This window comes from Boleophthalmus pectinirostris, unplaced genomic scaffold (assembly GCF_026225935.1).
Source record: "Boleophthalmus pectinirostris isolate CB_2022bp ecotype Guang Dong unplaced genomic scaffold, ASM2622593v1 HiC_scaffold_2, whole genome shotgun sequence".
In the NCBI taxonomy this organism is placed as follows: Eukaryota; Metazoa; Chordata; class Actinopteri; order Gobiiformes; family Gobiidae; genus Boleophthalmus; species Boleophthalmus pectinirostris.
In genome coordinates, this window is record NW_026571152.1 from 30,640,159 (window position 1) to 30,651,941 (window position 11,783).

Genomic DNA, 11,783 nt, shown 5'->3' on the forward strand with positions numbered 1-11,783 from the left:
CGAGAGCCCATCTGGTGCTTTTGTTTGATTTTCTATTCATCAGATTTTTTTCTTTTTCTTTTCTTTTTTTTTTTTTTGCTTAGCCCTCTCCAGCACCCTTGTCTTGTGTCTGAAAGAGTGCTTGCCTGAGAAGTGTGTCAGCGTGATCCACCGGCACCAATTCACAGAGGTCACATCCATTTCATGCCGACAACGCTTTGAGAATACAATGATAAAAAGAGTGAAAAGGCTTTTCTTGTGATTACCATTATGGAGGTGGCATAAATACAAGCTCCAGACACGTAATACGCCACATAAAAGACATAGCGCGGCTCTTTGAAGTTGGAAGAAACTAGCAAAATAGTGGAAGGTTTGGAAAAGCAGACTGGCGTACAACTTAAAGCGAAAATATGACAATTGTATAACTAAGAGTTTCTAGCATGTACCTCACAGCAGCAGAACCTTCAGCCACCTCAGCCTATCTGTTGTGGAATAAACTGAAGTAGTTAGAGAGTTAGAGCTGGAGACATTAATCATCCCAGTCTAGTGCAATCCAGTCATGCTTCTGGTGTAGGGAGTATTATACCTCTGATGAAGTACACCAATGCAACAACCTCAGTCAATCTTTTGTAGAATAAACTGAAGAAGCCAGAGAGTTTCAAGCTGGAGACGTTCATTCTCAAGACTGTGTGATAGTGTTGTCCATTCCAGTCTAATGCAATCCAGTCATGTTTCTGGTGTAGGGAGTATTATACCTCTGATGAAGTACGCCAATGTAACAACCTCAGTCTATCTGTCATAGAATAAACTGAAGTAGTCGGAGAATTGGAGCTGGAGACATTAACCCTCAAGACCGTGCGATAGTGTTGTCCATTCCAGTCTAGTGCAATCCAATTGCGCTTCTGGTGTAGGGAGTATTATACCTCTGATGAAGTAGGTCAAGGTAACAAGGATTGAGCCAGCAGCGAGTTACTGAAAACACTCAAGTCTTCTTTGAGAGTACTGCCGTTTAGTTAGAGCATTTGAACTTAAGATGCACATTTGATTTTCGGCTTCTTGGTGTGCCCTGAAAGTTTTCTACTACTTACTTGCTTACTTTCCCCAGACATTGATCAATAAGCTTTAGCACATACCGTATGTGTTTTGATTTGACTTGTCAAGCGAACAGTCTGAGTTAGAGTCAATATTATGGAGCACAAACATCGATTGAATATTCATACAAAGTTAATGCAAACAAAAGTTGTGCTTGTAACTAGGGACGCACAGATCCAGTACTGGTATTTTAATAGCACTGATATTGAAAAATTTACAGAATCAAATATCAGCTTCCACATATTGGTTCAGGTGATCCAAGTTTGGCATATAAATTGATGTAATAAGACTATTTACTGGTCACATTTGGCCCAGAAAATGTATTCATGTTTGAACTTGAAGGTGCTCTGTAGTAGCTAAGTTGGCTCCACTTAGTGCCTCTGCTCAATTTCATTTCTATCCAGAGACTAGGACAGGAATCAGCATACACTAGACTGGTTGCAAGAACCCTGGGAGTTGTAGACCACGCACCGGCCAATCAGCGAAGAGCTGTGAAGCCATGACATCAAACTCAAGCGTCTGTCTGGGTCCCTTTTGTGGTACAGCACAACAGTAAACAAAGCGGTCGAGATGGATGTAGACGAAGACATACATTTTGTGTTGGCAATGATTCCTGAGATTGAGGATTTAAAGCCGGAACAAAGAGAATGTTTGGTGAATTTTATCAAGGGGAAAGACATTGTTGCCCTTCTTCCTACAGGATTGGGGAAAAGCTTAGTATATCAGTTAGCCCCGTTAGCAGCGCATTACATAGGTCACGACCAAACAGCAGCGATTGGTTAAATAAAAAAGTACTTTCTATTAAAGTGTATTTTAGAGTCTAGTGAATGTGTGTTTTATTTATTCTTTTTGACTTTATTTACATGTGACAGAGCAGATTTTCAGAAGGTTCATTTCAGGCGACGTTTATACGACGAGGGTCTGAACAGAAGACGAGAGTTTTTGGGACATACACGGACGCAGAAGTGTGTGGAGTTGGATTGTGTACATGATGTCAGGTTTGTGTGTTCTGTGTGTTTGTGATGTAAACACGAACATGACCTGAGCACATCTGACCAGAGTTTTGCGTTTTGGGCAGTGTAGACGGAAACTCTGGAGGCTGGTTTCAGATTTTTGCATTTTTAAGTCCCAAAAACATCGTCACTGTCTTAACGAAAGGCACTTCCCATCAAATATTTTGCCGTTTTTACCCAGTGTAAAGTGTAAAGTCTGTCTCATGTAAACAGGGCCTTGTTGAGTTTTTGTATTTTCTTTCCCATTGTCCTGACAGTGAGCGTGGACACTCTGAGGGTGATTTGTGAGGACCTGCTGAAGACTCATCCTGTCCAAATAAATGTTTGTTCAAACCCAAGAGAGATTCTGAGTTTTGTTTAAAATCGAGTGAGACAAATCCCTGTTACTCAAATGGACCTGGGCTCCAGAGTGTCTCCTGCAGCTGCCGGCCTCCATGAACTTCATCTGGAGCTGGAGTCTGTGGGACATATTTGGGTCGGTTTTGTGTTCTTTTATTTTTGTTTAAAGGAAATAAATACTATTGGTTAATATCAAGTATCGGCATATATTTAAAGCTATAGTATTGAAATCGGTATCGGAACTGAAAAAGCTGGATCGGTGTATTCTACTTGTAACCCAGGTTCTATGAATTATGGTAGGACCTGGATATGTGAATGTTGAAACAGAAGCAACTCACAACAGATGTGAGCGTCACTGTAAGGCTGTTATTTCATTTCATCCATCACCTAATGCCACCTTTACCTTCAGCTCCTTCTCACATATCAGAGAAATGGCATTTGACATATGTTAACATCCATTTTGTTTTGGATTTCCACCATGACAGACTTCCAGTACTGTAGACTCCAGCAGGTGACCCGGGCTCTCACATGAGTCCCAGCCTGGATAAGAGGGCGCTTGTCCCAATGTTTGTCACATGTGATTATGTAACATCCCATATCAACAAGAGTGATAAGCAACCGGGGAACATGCAAACCTGTGTAATCTGGTGACTTCCTTAGCTACCACCATAAAGAATGTAAAAACGGCTCAAGTATGGTTACTAAGTGTGTAGTCATGGGAACTGGCTCCAAGTCGTCTGACATGACCTGGCCTTACTCAGAATAAAATTGTTGTGATAGGGATGATTCACTGCCCACTAAATTGTATTTTTAGGCGTATAGTTTTTGAAGTGCCACTTTATGAAATTTATGTTCAGTTACTTCAGATTCAATCAATCTCAAGGAACTGTACGAAGCCAGACCGTCAAAAAAGGACTCCTAAACCTGCAGATAGAGTACACACAAGTCTTCAGAACTTCCAAAATTCACTCAGCGACCACACTCGCACTGCTTAATGATGCTGGTGCTGGAGTTTAGTTGTGAAAATTCAGATTAGAGAAAGTCTTTTAGGTTTAAATGAACTGGATTTGAGCACTGAAACTGGCAAAGCCAATGAGTCTGAACGGATAATCGCCTTGAGAACTACAAAAAGAAATTAGTAGATCGTGTCCAATGTTTTTGTGATTAAGAATAAAACAGCATTAGAATTCTTAAAGGTAAAAGCTATATATGATTCGAACAAGTTTCTTACATGAATGGGGACACAAATAGGTCAAGTTCATAGCATTTAAAATCAAAATCTTACATGCAGATCCTCTAAAAGACTGAGAAACATAGAAACTGACTCAAGCTTCAATAAAAATGCCTGGTAATTACTGCAGTGTACAATTCATAACATTTCTACTTTTCCTTAGAGAGTTCTAAGAAAGTTGAGCCAAGAGTTATACAAAAATAACTGAACTTTGCTTTGCTTTGCTTCACTCCACAGTGCACGATAGGCCACACCTGAAGAGAAAACACCACTAAAACTCACAAAACCAAGGCTGTATTTGCCTTGGAAATAAATTAACACATTTTTGAATGAGTAAAAAAAAAAAAGAGGAGTTCATTGTGATTTCAGTTATTCTTTTTATTATTCGTCCATATCAACAAAGGGGATCTCTCTATGGCAACCTTAGCGCTCTTATTGTACACTGTGTTTTATAAATATCCAGACAGGAACAGTTAAACAATAGTAAGCCAGTGGAAGAGCCCATGTCTTGAACTCTCACTCACACTTCTGCTTTAGTAAAAATATAATCTAGTACAACATAAAGTTATCAAATAATAATAAAAAATAATAGGGGTGTGCAAAAATATTGAAATATCGATATATTGTATAGTTTAATGTGAAGTATACGGTGTCAGTATCATGGGCTGCTGTATTGATTGAGTATTTTTTGGTGTATTTTGCTAAATTATTTTGTTACAGTGCTACAGTTTTGTTGTTTGGTTAGTGGAAGGAATCTCGTTGACATATTTACAGTTCTGATGATTAAAATGGGCGTTTTTCATATTCACTTTGCACAAGAAGTGGTTTAACAAAAACTTTTAGTATCACAGCCATGATTTAGCTTTTATTTTTTTACTGAACCATATCGAATCGTTTTGAAATATATCGTATCGAATCGAAAGTGCACTGCAGCGAGATATGTATCGTATCATGGTCTATGTATCGAGGTATGTATCGTATCAGCGACTTCTTAATGATACCCAGCCCTAATAAATAATTACAATTGTATAACTGATCAAGTGTTTTAATTGTGTATATCACAGCAGCAGAATCATCAACCACCTCATCCTATCTGTTGTAGAATAAATGGTAGGAAGTTGGAGAGCTGAAAAGAAGAAGCAAAGCTGGAGTTTTAACGCAAAAGTTTATCTACATGCTTCTGATGTAGGAAGTATGAAGTAGGCCAAGATAACAAGGACTGACAGTGAGTGCAAATAAGTAATAATAAAACATAAAAAAAAAAAAAAAAAACTTAAACTACATAATCAAACTGTGGTGTAAAATCAAAAGCAAAAAGTATAGGTTTTAAAATTTTACACTTCACCACTCAGCGTCTGGTTTTAAAGGAAGTCATTCACGGTTAGCACGGTTTTGTGGCTTGTTATGGCTTCCTGTCATTTCTGTTGTCATGGCGATGTTTGTTTGTTTCATTGCAGCGGCAGCAACAGTGGCATGGGCAAGTAATCATACAGAGAAGACGCAGCATGAGCTAGATTGAAAAGCGTCCAAAAGCGATGGGGCAAACAACATAAACCTATGAATAAAAACAAGAGCATGGCCCAGACATTTTTCATTTTATTTTTATCTTTTTGTCAGTTTGGAGAAACCGCAGACCGGAGCAAGATCACGAGAAATGTACAACAAACTGCAAGAGGATAAAGACATTTTTAAACCTTTTTTTTTTTTTTTTGCCAAATGCCCTACCCAACACAACAAGCTTATGTATTTATGAGGGGGCGGAGAAAAGTTTTTTCAAGTCTACTCTAATTGAAAGCATGTCTCAAAATCATAGACTGTAGTGGACTAAGGGAGTGTAGTGTTACCCATAGTGTTCAGCTCCAGTCAAAGAGTTCCAGATCAGTAATACGAATATATTTACAGATAAAATAGTTAAATAAAACATCAGGATCATGTAGAGCGGTTTAATATGAACATTTTAAGACCAAAAGGAGGAGCCTGACTAAGACTGGGTATCATTAAGAAGTTGGCGATACGATATATACCTCGATACATAGGCTATGATACAATACTTATCTCGATACAGTGTGCTTTCGATTCGATACGAAATATATTTCAAATCAATTAGATACGGTTCAATAGAAATAATGGCAAAATCATGGCTGTGATACTAAAAATCTCTGTTAAACCACTTCTTGTGCAAAGTTCACAGGAAACACAAATATTTTAATCATCAAAACAGCAAATATGTCAAATGTGTTGCATAAACGAGTTTCCTTCCTCTGAACAAGCAACAAAACTGTAGCGCTGTAACAAAATCATTTTGTAAAATATACCATAAAAAAATTCTCTTGGTGATATATTGATTCAGCAGCCCACAATATCAATACTGTATCATCACATTAAACAATATGATATATCAACATTTCAATATTTTTGCATGCCCCTAAGCCTGAAAACAGCATTTATGGGGAAAGGGACAATGTTTTTTTTTTTTTCCAATATAAAGTGAACTGGAGCCAGAGTCTATGGAACCGGAACCACACCCATACTCACTTCCTGTTTGGAACATGGCTGCTAGCGGGTTAGATATGTCCATTTATATATACAGTCTATGCTTGAAATTCAGTGTTTGGCTCTAAATATCAAATGCAAAACTTCATTACTTCGTTACAATTTAGTAAAGCTATACTGTGTAACTTTTCTGGTCGGAGGTCAGCCACCTGCTTGTCTCTGTGAGGTTTTTGTTCCACAGTATCCTCATACATCTTGAATTTGAGAATTTATAGGCATTTTCATCGCTACAAAATATATACTTAAAAAAGAAAGAAGATGTATTATAACTGTGGGCAGTGCTGTCTCTCCACTGACCTAACTCGTAACTTGGCTTTGCAGCATTTCCTGTTTTTCCCCACAGAGACGGTTTAACCCATATACTGTCGAACATTCCAGGCAAAGCAAGAACATCAAGAAGACAAGCATGTGGTGAAGACTTTACTAGAAAAGTTATACAGTGAAGCTTTTCTTTGCAATTCCTGATATTAAAGGGACTGTCTGGAATTTTGGACATAGGAACACATTTCCTAGTGAGTGTTGGAGATGTGTGAAGACACTTTTCTAAATATTCCATCCAGTCCTTGTATTTGCAGAGGTCACTGGTGCTAGGCTAGTGCATGTCAATGGCCATAGTTATCCTGACACTAAAAACAGTCTTACCCACTCCACAAAACACCAGAAGCAAATCTGTTATTACTCCACTGTTGATGTGATGTTTGTGTTGAGAGAATAATGGCCTGTTTACACGAGAATGCTTGCGGGTAAAAACAACAAAATACTTTATCGGAAGTGCTTTTTGTTTAGACGGTGACGGTGTTTTTGGGGCTTAAACACTCAAAAATCTGAGACCATCTTGCAAAATGGAAAAGTTGAATAAGCTCCTCCATAGCGTTTCCATCTACACTGTCCAAGACACAAAACTCTGGTCAGACCTCCTCACGTCGTGTACACGTTTACATCACATACATACAGTACATAGAAATAAACATGTTGGGTGGCATGCATACCCAATTGAATTCCACACACTTTTGCGTCACCGTATGCACACATTTCCTCCCGAAAAGTCTTGTCTAAACGAGGAATAAAAAGTGAAGACGTGACGCCACTTTTGCGTCTTCTGTTAAGACCGTCATCATATAAACGTAGCCTAATATTTGAAATAAAACTAACCTTGCATCGCGTGAATCTTTGCATGTTGAGGGACTATTTTCTCAGCAGCTGTGGAATTTTACATTGCCAGTAAGCTTTCTATCAGTAAGTACAACTTGCTAATGCTGTTCAGACATAAATCCTTCAAATGCAAGGTTGGTTTTACTTCTAAAATTATTCTATTGACACAGACATTCACATCGATAGTCTGGCGCTATAACTGTTTTGCCTCGGGTGCACTTTGGAGTGAGTAAGACTGTGTGGCAGGCTAACTATGGCCATTGACATGCACTAGCCTAGCACCAGCGACTTCTGTAAATACAAGGACTGGATGGAATATTTAAAAAAAGTGTCTCCATACGTCTCCAACACTCCGGATCACTAGAAAATGAGATCCTATGTCCAAAATTCCGGACTGTCCCTTTAAACCTGAATCATGCTCTGAATTGAATGGCTTACAAAGTAGACACTACAAACAAACAGAGAAGACGGATGATATTTAGGCACATATAGACTTTTCTAGTGAACAAAGCGTGGCCTAGTTTCTGCCTGTGGAGAAAGTCTGGCATTAAGTGGAGAGGCCTGTTTTAATGGGTTGCCGGGTCAATGAGTAACCAGGAAGGTATGATGTAAGAATGTAATTTCAACTCAGTAAACAGTCCAGCTTGAGGGATTGCTTGCTATCTTTAACATTTCGCGTAAACCTGATCCAGCCTAAGCATTATTGTGTTGGGAACAAAATCTTAAAATGTGTAAGTGAAAAGAGGATATAGTGGTGCACCACCCATAGGCAAGGAAGTAACTCACTAAAAAAGGAACTACGGTTAGAGGGCTGGGAGGACACCACCCTACTACGCTAAGGACATGGGGTACTATCTTATCTTTACATCACAAGTCAGTAAAGATTCACATAAAGATTCAGATTCACATAAAGATATAAGACTAAAACTGATAATATTTTGTTCAAAGTGAAGTGAACAATGGGGATTAACAACAAAGTAACCGCTGTTAATTGCCCGACCAGCCAATCCATTCTACTTTTTGTTAAAAATCAATGGAAGGAACTGAAACCAGACAAAAGAATGTGAAAATCCTCTGTCTAAACTTGAGACGGACAAGCTACAGCTCTCTCCAGTCTCCTCAGGAAAATTCTCAGAACATTCAGTACAAAATATATAACTTCTTTTACCTGAAATAAGTAATAAGTTATAAGCTTGGTGCATCGATTGTTGATTCTGAGAAAATCCATGCTGTTTCTCAGTCCTTTATGTTGTTTTTTTCTATTTTCTGATGTGGAAATGGACCATGCGTTAATTCACCTGTCAATCATGCCCTCTGAAATCAGGGACACATTGTACAGCTCCAGATCGACTCAAAGTTTCTCAAAGTGTGTGGTTCTGGCTGGTCAGGTAACACTGTTTTAAGGTTATTCAGTGTCATTTTTGTCTCTTTTTTGACATTAAGGGACCACTAACAGACCAACAAATAAATTATGGTATTAAAATTCATGGTGAAAGCTTCATGGTGGATTTTTGTAGTAAAGATGAGTTGGCGAAATGGTTAGACTAACATCAGCAGTACGGTGTACTACATGACTTTGAATAGAGATAAGGTTTAGTGCACTTTTTCATCATGGACAGATCTAAGCCATTCTGGTATGTATTTATGCATTTATTGATAAAACAATTTAAATTCAAAATAGTTCCTACATTTAATTCTATGAAAGTCTTGTAAAAGAGAACTCCCCAGTAGCAACTATAGTTATAGAACCTACTGTAATATGCAGTGTTGTGCATGAACGCGTTCAAAAGAACGCGTTCATTTTTCAGTGAACTTTGAACTGAACGCAACACTTTTGTAAATCAAGAACTTGAACGTGAATTTGTTCAAATTATGTGTGATGAACGACGTACGTCACTGTTGGGGTTCAATTAAACGTCGGAATCTGTTTTCACCTGACGAGTGACGATCTGCTCGCACTTCACCTCGCGAAACCACAGCCGCGTGTCAACACGAAGGCGACTCCACCGGCAGCTGCCCAGGGAGCACGATGTGCTGATGGTAAATGCACAAATACAACAATAGATACATGCGCTCTGTGTATTTTGACGGGGATACGCGCCTATACGCTCGCGTAGACCGTCAAAAAATTGGATGGATCCTATTTTCTGATATCTACACGCACAGGACGTGCTGCTCCGCGCGCGGCTCTATAGTGGTTATGGTTAATATCTTGTCAGTGTTGGGAGTAACGCGTTATAAAAGTAATGAATTGCTTTTTGCTGTAACGCAGTTATGTTCGGCATTATAGGGAAAGAAGTGGTAATATTTTACTCGGTACAAATGTCAGTAAGCGCGTCACAATGCTTTCTTTAACCTGGATTGAAGTGGTGGGTTTTTCGTTTTTCTTCATACAAATTTGCTAAAATCACCGCAATATCAGCAGAGGTGAAACGCCGGAGGTGCACCCGCGTAGACCGTGATCCTGAGCGAAAGGACCGACGCAGAAGTCCACGCTCCACCGAGATAAACGCAGCTTACGCCCGATCGCACTCGAGGTTCTCTCAGGGGATTCCTAGATTCCAAGTTCTAGTCCAGGATTAGTCCTGGTTTGGTCCTGGTTTAGTCTTGGTTTAGTCCTGGTTTAGTCCTGGTTTAGACCTGGTTCAGTCCTGGTTCAGTCCTGGTTTAAACCTGGTTCAGTTCTGGTTTAGTCCTGGTTTAGTCCTGGTTCAGTCCTGGTTTAGACCTGGTTCAGTTCTGGTTTAGTCCTGGTTTAGATCTGGTTTAGTCCTGGTTTAGTCCTGGTTTAGTCCATATACGGCGCAAAAGTTCAGCATCTTCACAGTTATTTTGGTGAGAGTAACTCAAAAGTGCTATAATAGTTGTGTAATGTTTTACATTTTAAATACAGTAATACTGTAATGTACACAATTACTTTCAAATAACAGTAACAAGTCATAAATAACACATTACAGTTTTAAAGCCACTTGTCCAACAGTGGATCTTGTAAAGTTGTTGTAAACTAGAAGTCAGTTTGAAAAATAAATGCAGCCTTTCATTTACAGATCTCACAATCTCTCAATAAAATGAACTGAACTTTGAACTAGTTCAAAATTAAAATTGTGAACTATAAACGCGAACTGTTCACTTTGAACAAATGTGAACTGAACTTTGAACTAGTTCATGAAAAGTGTGAACTTGCACAACACTGGTAATATGTTTGAAAGATGATATGAAACCAGGGAGGGTAAGAATAAACTTTTACATATATCCACTTAGGTCATCTTAACCACATGGTCGTATGAAACATCACAGTGTGAATCAGGGCTGCCTTACAGTTTCAAATGCCTAATTTCTTGTAGTGTGACAATATGAAAACACAAAAATGAAAAGAAAATCCGTAACGGTTACGCAATGTTTTTTTGGCTTGTGCTTTTCCCTGATGGTTTTGGGATACCACATTCTGTAAATGAATCTGTTAACACTTTAAAAAAATCACACTTTAAATAGCCTCAGTAAAATACAAACACGATTTCACTCATAATGAACAAACAGTTAATACAAATATTTCAGGCTTACTACTATTTAAAGATGCATTGCGTAACTTTTATGATGGAGGGTCTGTCAAATGCCTTTCTCCTTCAAGATGTTATTGTTTTGAATGTTGCACAGTATGGTACTAAACCTTTCTATCTCCATGGAGACCAAACCAGACCAAATTACAGGTCAGATCTGTGGATAGTAGGGGTGTAACGATATCCAAGTCAATATACGATATCATACTGTGAGGTTCATACCGTGACGATATCGTAGCTTGACTTGGGGAGGTTCACGATTAGGGATGTAACAATATCCAAATCTCTCGGTACGATATTATCACGATCTCGCCGTACGATATTTATTGCGATATTTTGTGGAGGCTATTAAAACTGTTAATATGCTACTTTTTCCTCTTAAAATGCCTTGACAAGACTTAATCCAAAGAACTAAGACTTCAAAGTACTTAGAACTGTTATTTCTTCTTGTAGTCTACACTGAAATGGAGCAAGGGATCATGGTCTATGTAGTTCCCTCTGTATATTTTACCCATTGTTGCACCATAACTATTAATTTAAGAAAAGAGACTTGTAATTTGATATATTGTGATGGTCCACGATATTACTGTGAGACCTTTAATGATAAGATAGCACGATATTTCAGTTATTGGTACATCCCTAGTGGAGAGGCATCCGAGCTCACAGTCAAAATGTGTTTTTCTAGGTATTTTCAAACTATAAAACCACCTGTAATTGACTAAAGGTAAGGTAGAGCTGTTTAAGGTCATATTGTGAAACATTCCAAGCAATGGCATGTCCAAAGAAACAAGCAGGTGACGAACCCCCAAACGAAAAGTTACACAATGCACTTTTAAGTAATACTTTAACCGTAACGCTTAACTTTAA